The sequence below is a fragment of the Rhinolophus sinicus genome, chromosome 2, assembly GCF_057876585.1.
Source record: "Rhinolophus sinicus isolate RSI-liver-muscle chromosome 2, RSI-T2T, whole genome shotgun sequence".
Lineage (NCBI taxonomy): Eukaryota > Metazoa > Chordata > Mammalia > Chiroptera > Rhinolophidae > Rhinolophus > Rhinolophus sinicus.
The window spans coordinates 21,965,263-21,977,299 of NC_142502.1; the positions used below are offsets into that span (position 1 = coordinate 21,965,263).

Sequence of the window (12,037 nt, forward strand, 5' to 3'; positions counted from 1 at the left end):
AACTTTTGGAAATAATGTACATGTCCTATATGAGTAGAGTACATGGACAGCAACCTTATTTTTGCCTGAAGCAAGTTAACTCATTTTGAGTTGTGGGAGAGGGTGTGTGAAGATTTTTAAATCCAACTTGCTTATTGTTATGAACAGGCTTTATCATCACCAATATCATGCTGATTTGTTGAGACTTGCTATGGGCTAGGAACTATCTTAACTGCTCTCTAATGTTATCTAACATAATGCCAGCAACAACTTGTAAGGTTGATCTACAGATGAGGATATTGAGAATTTAGACATATTAAGTAACATGATATAAGTTTCAGCATGACAGAGATTCAGTCTACTTCAGTGCTTATTCTCAGTGCTACATCAAGATGCCTGTTATAGACTGATTTTTGACCCACCCTTCAAGTTTATATGTTGAAGTCCTAAACTCCAGTATCGCAGAATGTGACTTGATTTGGAGTTAAGACCTTTAAAATGATGATAGGTTAAAAATGAGGTCATTAGTGTGGGCCCTAGTCCAGTTTGACTGGTGTCCTTTCAGAAGAGGAAATTTGGATTCACAGAAAAACACCAGTGGTGTTCTTGTACAGAAGAAGACACCAGAATACATGCACACAGAGGAAAGGCCTTATGAGGACATACCAGGAAGGTGGCCATCAGCAAGCCAAGGAGAGAATCCTCAGAAAAAATAAACTCTGTTGACACCTTGATGTTGGACTTCCAGTCTCCAGAACTGTGAAAAAAAAATTTTTTTTTGTTTTGTTATTGTTGTAGTTTATACCACCCAGTGTATTATGGAAACCCTAGCAAGATAATCCAGTGTTCATAAATATCTGTTGTATAAACCAAATATTTGTCCAAGTTCACAAAATGTAGTGTGTCTCTAATCAGTCTGCAGTTAGACTCCAGTCTTTTATGTTACTGCAGAAGCCAGATTCTTTAGGAATATTCTAAATTGGGCAACTTCAATTTCAAATTTCTTTTGCCATAGGGATTTTTCAACAATTTATAAAAGGCTTAGATAGTCTTTGTAGTTTAGATGATTAAAACCACCCTTTCATGATTTTTAGACTTAATCATAGGGCCTATTACAAGACATATGTTCAAGCAAATGTAGCATTTGTTCTTCAAGTTTCCCAAGACCTAAAGAATATTCCCTCCAGTCAAGGAAACCAGCGGTCACAGTATAGATAATATTAAACCTAATGCAATATAGATAGATCCAAAAAAAATTAAAGATAAAATATGTTTATATTTTGATACAACATCAACAAACTGAAATGTTCAGACACTTTCTCAACCACAAAAGTATATATATTTTTTAAATATTCAAGATGTGTTAGAGCCATTTTCATTCCTCTCACTGAATTCCTCTCAAAGACCAGAAGATCTGGTGGGCCACATCTCAACTCTGACACTACAGAGATCTTGTAGTTTAACAGCTTATCTACTCCATTTGGAACACAGAATTACCTTTAATCCCTGGGATCATAAAATGTGATTGGATAACTCAACTAAAGAAAACAGGGAGGAAAATAAATTTATAGGGGCAGAGACAGATGTAGTTGAACAAGACAGGTAGGTCTGGGTGGCAGAAATAATCAAAATAAATGAAATAAAATACTGAAAGTACACAATGGTGTTGCCTGAATTTATTCTTAAAATAACAGCTTTGATTTGCTCTTGTTTTGTTGTTGTTGTTGTTGTTGTTTTTCCACATGGATTAAAGCTCAACTCAAAAAGTTTTTAGGAGAAAGCTATAGTCCATGGTCAATATTTATCTCTGGTTGTGAATTACAATCAAATTTCTGATACTGAATTCAGTTCACATCATGGATTTGCTACAGATAAAGTATTTAATTAAAAACAATTTGTAGATCGTTGCAAATGAAACAGTTTCTTAAATGTGACCAATGAATAGTACTTGAGTTAAATTAGATAACAAGGATCTCTTTCTAAAAATTGCATTCTGTTCTTTAGGAGATTGTTAGCAGTATATTCAAGAAATGTATGATCAATAAAATATTATACTAATGCAAGAAAGGGTGTGTGTGTGTGTGTGTGTGTTTGTGTGTGTGTGTGTGTGTGGCTTCTGTTAGCAGCCTACCTGTTCTGATGAGCTGGAGTAGCATTGCCACTCCTATAAATAGACCACTTCCCAAAACCTCAGATTCTATTATTAACAATTAGATAGATGACAACTAATCAGTATTCACTATTCTAATTGCATTGCATCTGGGTTATTCAAAGCCCCCTGCAATTTAGTCTTTTAAGAGTGAAAAACTGGGAAATAAAATCTGCCACTCTTATTTTGTACAATTTTCTCAAAATTATGATTTAATAGCAATAGAGTTTTCAACAGCTAGGCAATTTCCCCTGTTTTTATCCCAAAGTCACATCAAGTGAACCTGAGTCCATGATGAATGTCTACATTAAAGCTATCATTGCTAATAGTATTCCATATCATTTGTCTTTGGTTCTGTGGGACCAAATTACAATCACCACATGACTGTAGCTTATCTTGTGATTAATGATGGTTTTACCAAGTCACTGACAGTGAAGCTTCTGGGAGGAAAATGGTAATATGGTTTGAAATTTTAAATTGCCCATTTAAAAAATCATTACCTGGTTTTCAAAGAGATGGTTAATTTGTGCATGATAGGGGGTAAAAATATAGTCCTTTTAGCTACTAGAGAGAAATTCTCAAGACAATTATTTCAATGTTTAAAGGTTTTAAGTAAGATGCTATAAATAACAAATGTTTTCAAACGGCACTCAAACATCTCTTAGAAAGGATGCTGATTTTTTTCAGATGAATAAAATTTTAATATACCAAAAAGTACAAAGACTCATAAGCACCCCAATAGAAACTAAGGTTGGGTGATACATTAAAGAATATTCTGTATGATGTATTTTAGGTTCAGAAAACTTTTCTGCACCATTTCCCTGAGAGTCATCAGTGCACATCTAAGTCATTAGTGAAGGAATATTATCAGCATCCATTGAACTTTTGATGTTTTCTTCTGAATTACCTCAGCCTCAAAACTAATGTGAACTTACATTATTACTACTTGGACTGATTGGCATTGGTTCAGTTTAAGCAATGAAAGAATTTTAAATTAATTTTGCTTCAAAAAATAAATAGACAATATCAAGGAAAATTGCTTTGATTGAAACCTTATTACTTTAGCTACATGATATTCAAACCAAACCATTTTTTTGCACTGGTAGCCTTAGTTAAGTTCCATAATAATAGACAATGTGCAACTCAAATACCCATAAAATAATCTCAGAACTCTGAAATAAGTCGTAAATGACTTTGTCCTTTATAATTTGGTAAAAAGAGAACAGAGAAATTTGAATCTCCATTTCTATCCTTTCTACAAGTCAATTAATCATATCTTTTATGATTGACATGGTCAAAATATGTACATCTTTCAAAAGCCCATAATCATTTAAGTGACTACAATACTAACAGTGCCAACTAAGATTGTTAATTTATTTCTGTGCTTTTCATGCTATGTTGCCTACAGAAAAAAACACATTTTTTTGAGAAGTGTGTTGATTCTGTGTGTGTACTTGAGCTGAAATATATCATCTTATGCTGATATGGTATTTTCTGAAAGAATAAGTGTACTCAAGAATTTATATTCTCTTGACATTATTATGCTCTACATAAAAAGGGTATATGGTCATGGCTTCTGTTTTTAGTGAGAGTTATCAAAATGTTGGAGGCTGCATTGTTTAATCTGGGCAAATGATCAATTCTACTTGTGCTCACTGTGCTGTTTAGAAGACTAATTATTGTAGCAATTTTAGATGATTTTAATGTTCTAAGAGAGCATAATGAAGTCCATTAAACATTTATTAGAAACATATTTGCCTCTATGAACCTCTAAAACCAGAAGATTACTGCATTTTAACCATTTATTTCTTAGTCATGATGTTAACATTAATTTATTGGTGCTTATAAAGCTATTTAATTTTGTTGATTACTACAATCATATAATACGTTACTCCAAATATAAAGAAGAAGGAATTGATGTGTCTGTATAAATGATAACAAACAACTCCTATTCCCATAGTTTTAAAAAGACCTAGTTAAAGAGCCATATGAGACAATAACTTGAAAAAGTAAAATAAAGAAAAGAAAATTTTATCTGTTAGAGAAGTCACTGGCATAATAGCATGAGGAGATTTGTGGACCCACTTCCCAGCAGGATATATATATATATATAAAACAAAACAAAACAAAGCACAACCATTTAAAGTCTCTGGAAATGTTTTTAATGACATATAGCCAGGAAAGAAATATCTATTAAAAAATAATCTACTATAATTCAGTAATAATAGTGAGTAACTATAGTATTTTAACCAATACTTTTTTTCCCCTGTTCAGCCAGATGGAAATGTCACTAGAGATTAATGCAACCCAGAACTCGGGACTCCCTCTATTCACATCTCCCAGTTGGGAGAATGCTGTCCCTAGATGGTCAGGATATCAGCATATCCCATCCTGCCCTGTAAATAGCTGAGCCTAAATTCTAGGTAAGAGGCAAGTGCTCCCTTTTTTGCTTAGCCCTCACTGGTGGGGGAAGGCTCTACCTTGAATTTGGTGCTCCTGAGAATTCTGGGTCCCCAGTCACCCTTTCCAAGCCCTTTAGTCAGTGATTCCATGTTGGAGAGGCAAGATGAGAAGTCCTAATATTTCTGCTCCTTCTTCACCTAGCACTCAGTTCATAGAGCAAGCATGCCATTCAGAGAGACATGCACTATTGTTCCTCATCCCATCTCTAGAAATATGGCTAAAACATTTTGCTGGAGGGAGGGTGGAGGAAAGAGAAGAAAATTATAAAACATAAAATCATAAATTCTTGATCTTTTCCAAAAGTAACTAACTACACTTTCAATAAGGTGTGGAGAAATTGAAGCCTAAAGGTGCTGGATGGAGCCTAAATGTGGAGGATTTAGTGAATGCAAATTGGGAGGAGATTCATAGATTCATTAAAAATATAGCTGAACTCTTTGCTGGCCCATTTGCCAGGAAGACAGTGGGAAAGAGACAGATAGGAGGAATCTTTCTGGAATCATAAAAAATCTCAAATACTGACCTCTGTAATCATTACTTCAAAGGAAACTGAATTTGAATGGATAGGTCTGTAGAGCAATCCATGATCCAGAACATTGTTGAAAATGATAAAATAATCAGCTAACAATTAGTGGGGCTCAAGAGTGGGAGATGTCAATTAGTGGATCTCAACAGCAATTCAGGGATTTCAGCATTGTTCAAAGAAAGATATAGTGAAAAGAAACACTGCAAAAGTAATTGTTATCCCAGGGTAACTCTGGGTGCTCCTTAGGTGCAACATCAAAGACTTAATACTGAAGGAGTGAAATAGACTTCACTAAAATCATCCAACTCGTCCCTAAACCAATAAACAGGCAAACAAAAATAACAAGTCTAGAGCCGAGGGTGGGGGCAATACCTGGAGTTGCTACAATGTATTCTTAAAAATACCCAGTTTCCAACAAATTTTTGAGACATACAAAAAAATAAGAAATTATGACTCATACACCAGGACAAAAAAAATCAACGTGCAACAGAAACTGTCTGTCAGAGTGACCAATGTAGCATATAATAGAAAAAAGACTTCAAAGTAGACATAAATACATACATTGAAATAAAGGAACATATGTCTAAAGAGGGAAAGTATGATGACAATAGATACAAATTATTTATTAAACCAAATAGAATTTTTAAAATAAGTAAAATGAAAAATGCACTAGAGGGGTTTAACAATAGATTTAAATGAACAGAAGAAAGAATTAGTGAACTTGAAAATCGATCAATGGAGATCATGCAAGCTGAAGAGATAGAAAGAGAAAAGAAAAATAAACAAAGCTTTAGAAAAATGTGAATACCAATAAACATACCAACACATGCATCATGGGAGTACCAGATGTAGAGGAGACAGAGAAAAAGAAACAAGAAAATATTTAAAGAAATAATGGCTGAAAACATCCAAAATTTATTGTAGAACAATAACCTACACATTCAGGAAGGTCAGTTAACTCCAAGAAAGATAAATGAAGAGTTCCACAAAAAAAAATAAATCATAATAAAAATACCAAAAGTCAAAGACAAGGAGAAAATCTTGAAGGCAACAAGAGAAAAATGAATCATCATGTACAAGGGAATAATATTAATGGAGTCCTCATAAGAAAAAATAAGGCTAGAGAGCTGTGTGTTAACCTACTAAAATTTTTCTTAGAATAACAACAAAATAAAGATTTGTTTCTAGCTAACCGTTCTTAAAAGATAGGAAATTCTTAGCTTGAAAATAAATGACCACAAATGGTATTTCACATCCACATTGAAAAACAAATGGCATCAGAAAAGGTAATTATAAAAGACAGTGTAAGTCCACATTTCCCTCCTTTCTCCTCTTAATTGATTTTAAAAGCAATTGCATAAAACCATATGTAAGTAATTTTTTTTGAGCCTGTATCATGTAGAAATATATCTGCCAATAATAGTACAAAGGTGGTGATTGAGAGCAAATATTGAGCTAAAGAAGTGACTTCTAATAGTAGCTTGAATCCACAGGACAGAGACAGAGAAACAGACATGACAAATAAGGTTAATAGAACAAAAGCTACATATGAAAAAAGAACAATGATATTCTTCATTGAATTTCTTTGCACATCATACATATGGATTGAATACATAATAAAATTGGTTAATTATTGGTGTCAAATGCAATATAACAATTGTTACCAAAAACTGCTTTGGTAACAGTGTGGGTTAAATTAGCCCAAATTAATGAAACTTGAAGACATTATTTATTCTCTTAAATATCAGACAATTCATTAAAAATGTTAATATGTTGACTGAACAGATTCTACTGTTGTATTAAAATGATCACTGTAAGTTTAAAAATACTTTAAATTGAATTTGTAGAGATCCACAAGCTGACATATCCCTTTCAACAAGGCTTTGGCTTACAAAATATATAACATATAAACTAAGATTGGTGTGTGATTAGTTGACCTCTTCAAAGCCTATGAATCTTGGTAGATTCACTCTGGTTTGAAACCTATGCAATATGCCATATTTGGTATTTATTGATATTAACATTAAATAAACAATGGCAAGAATTCATCTTTCACATATGCAAAGTAGACACTAATTGATAAAAGAGTGAGAAAATTTGGGTATTATCATAGTGATTGTTCTGCTCCTAAGAGTTTTGAAACTATCTCACAAATATGGACATATGTAATATTTTAAACCACAACCAGATAAGGAGACTCTGTGGGAAAAAACTTCCAAATATATAACCATTATGAACATTAGAAATGAGTTTAATATGACCTAAATAAGTCTATCATTGATGTATTTTTAGTTCATGTAGAAAAGGTTTCTTGACATTATAATGCATCTATTCATTACTTTTCAAATCAATTTCCCCAAGATTTTTTATTTTAATGTTAAAGAATGAAAGGTCAGAATCTCAAGGTGTTGATTTAATTGTAGGTATTATAATTACTGAAATATTTTTGTGGTCTGCATCTTTGAAATTCAAAGCAGAAAAAAATGTAGAGGTAGAACAGAATCTGGAGAAAGACTATACATCTTTCAATGTGTCTTCCTAAGACAATAGAGTTGTAATTAGAAGTTGAAATATATCTCAAATATGGAGTCTCTTACACATTTTGTGGCTGCTCAGTATGTATTTGATGAGGAGGAAGATATCTCACTTCCACATTTTGAAACAGTGAAGTAAAGGGAAAAATGAAGAGGAACCATGATTGAGGTAAAAATTCAGGCCTGACAAGATCTTCACAGGGAGAATGTCCTGTACCAGCTTTATGTTGAAATGCCAATGTTTAACTTTGGTTCAACTACAAGATTTCATTGTTTCTGACTTTCTTCTGCTTTCATCCAAAAGCCTCTTTAAGAAATGTGACTCATGTGAGTATAAGGAAGTCTATCACAAGAAGCAATCAATATTCGGTCATTCCTCAGGCAGATCTCTTTTCTTTGTACTCTATTTAAACCTATTCTTTTCTGTCTTTCCTCTCATTCTGACTTTGATGTATCTTTCTAACCCCTGCTTTTTACTCCCTAAATGCTTAACTGAATAAACTTTGTACGTGGGGTGTGTCATATACATATAGGAAAACAACTGAACACTCAAGCCAGCTGCCTTCCTTCAGCGATACCTGGCATCACCATTAACTCATAATCAATTTGAGGAGGACTTTATACTAGTGAATTCATAAAGATTCTTTGATTAGATAATAAAATTAGTAATATGGAGATACAAATAGCCATGTAGAGATGCAGGCTTATTTGTGTTTTCATAGACAGACAGAGACTTTGATGGGGCTGTAATGTTAAGGAAAAGCATTAAGAAGATGTTTGTGTGTGTGTGTGTGTATCTTTTTGTCTGTGTGTCTCTGTGTGTGTGCTTATAAGATTTGAGAAACCAACTGGAAATTATACAAAAGTAATTAGAGAGTTCAGTAATGGTGATCATGTAAGGAACATCTACTATGGGTCTTGCATATTGAGAAAGTAAAAATGAAAAGGGGAGAAAATTCAGAAAAAAAGATTTTTAACAAACATGGCACATTTTTATGTTAATTTATAAAATAAAAAGGAAATTATATAGAAATAGGTAATTATCTATAAAACATACTTACAAAGTATTTGTAAAGTAGGAAATATATCTATTAGAGAAAATTGAATAATACAAAAAGCAACTACCCCAACAGGGTGGTTGTTTTTCCCAGTGATTTTTTCAGGTTTTCAAGATACAAATCATTTCTTTGTTTCATACTTTTTTTTTTATCATAGCATAAGAAAATAGAAAGATTTTCCTAATTTATTTGTTTTCAATAATTTATTGAAATATAATTCACCAAATAAAGTGCACTTATCTCAAATGTACTGATCAATGAATACTGACAAATAATTGAACCTAATGTAATCTCCACCGTTAACATATATAATATTGGCATCACCCAAAATGTTCACTCATGACTCTTTACACTTAATTCTTCTACTCCACACCTGGTCCAAAAAATTACTGATACGCTTTCTGTCACTATAGGTTAAATTTCCCATATCTTCCTGGTGATTCCCTGAGACCTGATCCCATCCAACTTGGGACCCACCCAAGCCACTTCCAGTGGCTTTTCCATACAGTCTGCCTTGGCTCATCCTGTGGACTTTCCTAAAATCTCTCAAAGATTCACAAATCCCTAAATAAGTAGCATCTTGCCTTGATATACCTCTTACTGAGCAGCCCCGAGCCTGGCACTAGCAGCAACCAGCTGCAGTTCACAGCTTAGACTCTCCCAGGAACTTCCAAGCCTAGCATACTAGCGACCATCTGCAGATCACATTGTAGCTCACACTTAGTGTCCCTGGGCAGGGCACAAGCAGTGGCGTATTTTAACCTGTACTACAGCCCCTCTCAAGAGGCCCAGAACCAACACAACCAGTGGCCAGCTTCAGACCACACCAGAGCACCACACAATCACCTGCATGTGTGACATACCCAAAAAGACAGGCTAGGCAGACACCAGAGCCCCATGAAAGCAAATCCTGCTCTGTAAGATGAGCCCCTGCACAACAATTCCTCCACTATAGTGATGGACTGTACACAACCAATCAGACTGAGGATCAATCCCTCCCACTGACGTGCCAACACAAACCAAGGCTCAGCTACAATAGCAGGGCACACACAACGTACACAAAGGACACCTCTGGGCACCTGGCTCAGGTAACCAGGGATACTGTGCCAATGAGCCCCATAGGACACCTACTACATAAGGCCACTCTACCAAGACCAGGAGACATAGCAGCTCTACTTAATAAGTAGAAAGCAACACAGGAAGACATACAAAAATTGAGGAGACAAAGAAACATTTTCCAAATGAAAGAGCAGAACTAAACTCCAGAAAAAGATCTATCGTGTTTCCCCAAAAATAAGACCAGGTCTCATATTAATTTTTGCTCCCAAAGACACACTAGGGGATGTCATCCTGTAAAATCATGCTAGGGTTTATTTTCCATCTAGGTTTTATTTTGGGGGAAACATGGTAAATAAAATGGAGACAAGCAATCTACTAGACGCAGAGTTCAAAATGCTGGTTTATAAGGATGCTCAATGATTTCAGTGAGAAAATCAAAGAGATAGGAAACATGAAAATGGAGATAGAAAACATAAAAAAGAAGCAGTCAGAAATAAAGACTACAATAACTGAAATATATAATACATTAGAGGGACTCAACAGTAGATTAGAAAAAACAGAGAATCAAATTAGTGATTTGGAAGATAAGGTAGTAGAAAACACCCAATCAGAACAGCAAAAAAAAAAAACAAGAATTCCCCCCCCCAAAAAAAAGAAAAAAGAAAATGAGCATAGTTTAAGGGGCTTCTGGGACAACATCAAGCATACCAACATGCACATCATAGAGGTACCAAAAGGAGAAGAGAGAGAGCGAGACATTGAAAACTTATTTGAAGAAATAATAATGGAAAATGTCCCTAACCTGGCAAAGGAAATAGACATGCCAGTCCAGAAAGCACAGAGAATGAAAAACATGATGAACCCAAAGAAGCCCACACCAAAACACATCAAAATCACAATGACAAAGATTAAAGACAAAAGGAGAATCTTCAAAGCAGCAAGGGGAAAGCAGTTAGTTATCTACAAGGGAACTCCTCTAAGATGGTCAGCTGATTTCTCAACAGAAACTTTGCAGGCAGAATGGATTGACACAAAATATTCAAAGTGATGAAAAGCAAGAACCTACAAACAAAACTTTTCCACACAGCAAGGTTATCATTTAAAATTGAAGGAGAGATAAAGAACTCCCCAGATAAGAAAATGCTAATGGAATTTATCTCCACCAAACCAATATCACAAGAAATGTTAAAGCGACTTCTTTGGTAAGAAGAAAAAAACAAAGATCAAAAATAAAAATAATATAATGTCAATAACTACATATCTATCAATGATTATTTTAGATGTAAATGGATTAAATAAAATACTCCAATCAAAAGACATACGGTGGCTGAATATATAAGAAAGAGATCAATCTAATTTATGAATAGAACTGCAGTGATATTAAGTAAATTAGTATCAGATTGATTCCAGCAATATATTTAAAAAAAAATATTTCTGTAGCACCTACTTATAGAAACAATCACGTTTGTTTCAATGTTTCTATAATGACTGAATGTTATTGAACCTTAGCATCATATATATAAGTTAAAGAAAAACTTTTAGTTATTATAGTAGGTTCCAATAAATCTTCAGTGTATGGTTTTTAAAAATTAAAACTCTTAACATAGTAAAGAATATCCATTTCAAATCAAAGTTAGTATCATGAAATAATTAATTAAATTATGAAATATTTTTAATATTATGCAAGAAATAGACTAATGTCTGTATCATTAATGTTTAATATTAATTTGTCTAGCATTATTTTGAGTACTTTTCTAAGAGGCAAACCACAGAAACTCTTAGAAATACTCTAATTTTTTTTTTTTTTTGCTAACTGATCCATGTGAAGATGATAATGTCAGTGAAAGTTAGTAATGTCTAAAATTCAAGGTAGTTCTAGGGATTAATAATTTTGGATTTTTTCACCAACTGGTATTTCATTAATAGCATAAATACAATTTCCGATGTATTTGCCAATCTATGGATCTGTCCCTTCCTTTTGCTTATACAGTTCACCATCCCTCATTCAAGATCAAATGGAAAAATGTTACATCTTTAATATAAGGATTGTTTTTTTTTTATATAAGGATTATAGGCAAGATAGGACTTCTGAAAGCCTAAAGGATGTTACACTTAATTATTGGAATTGCATGTCAGTTTTTAAGAAAGAGCTATATAATTTTCCAAGAGTGAAGGGTAGAGTTGTAAATTTTCCCTTACATTGGAATGATGGGAAGGAAGGCCCCATGAGTAACATATAGTACAAACCTTCAGGCACTTAAACAAGGCA

General features: G+C 33.6%; 2 long non-coding RNA genes across 2 annotated transcripts in view; one reads left to right on the top strand and one right to left on the bottom strand.

The window, feature by feature from the left end:
* Window positions 1-12,037, top strand: part of LOC141566993 (uncharacterized) — a 402,769-nt gene that overhangs the window by 327,891 nt on the left and 62,841 nt on the right. The gene's annotated exons all lie outside the window — the stretch shown is intronic.
* Window positions 1-12,037, bottom strand: part of LOC141571908 (uncharacterized) — a 55,571-nt gene that overhangs the window by 32,019 nt on the left and 11,515 nt on the right. The window contains exon 2 of the long non-coding RNA XR_012496956.2: window positions 646-736. This is a non-coding gene — a long non-coding RNA (uncharacterized LOC141571908). The remainder of the gene's footprint in view (window positions 1-645; window positions 737-12,037) is intronic.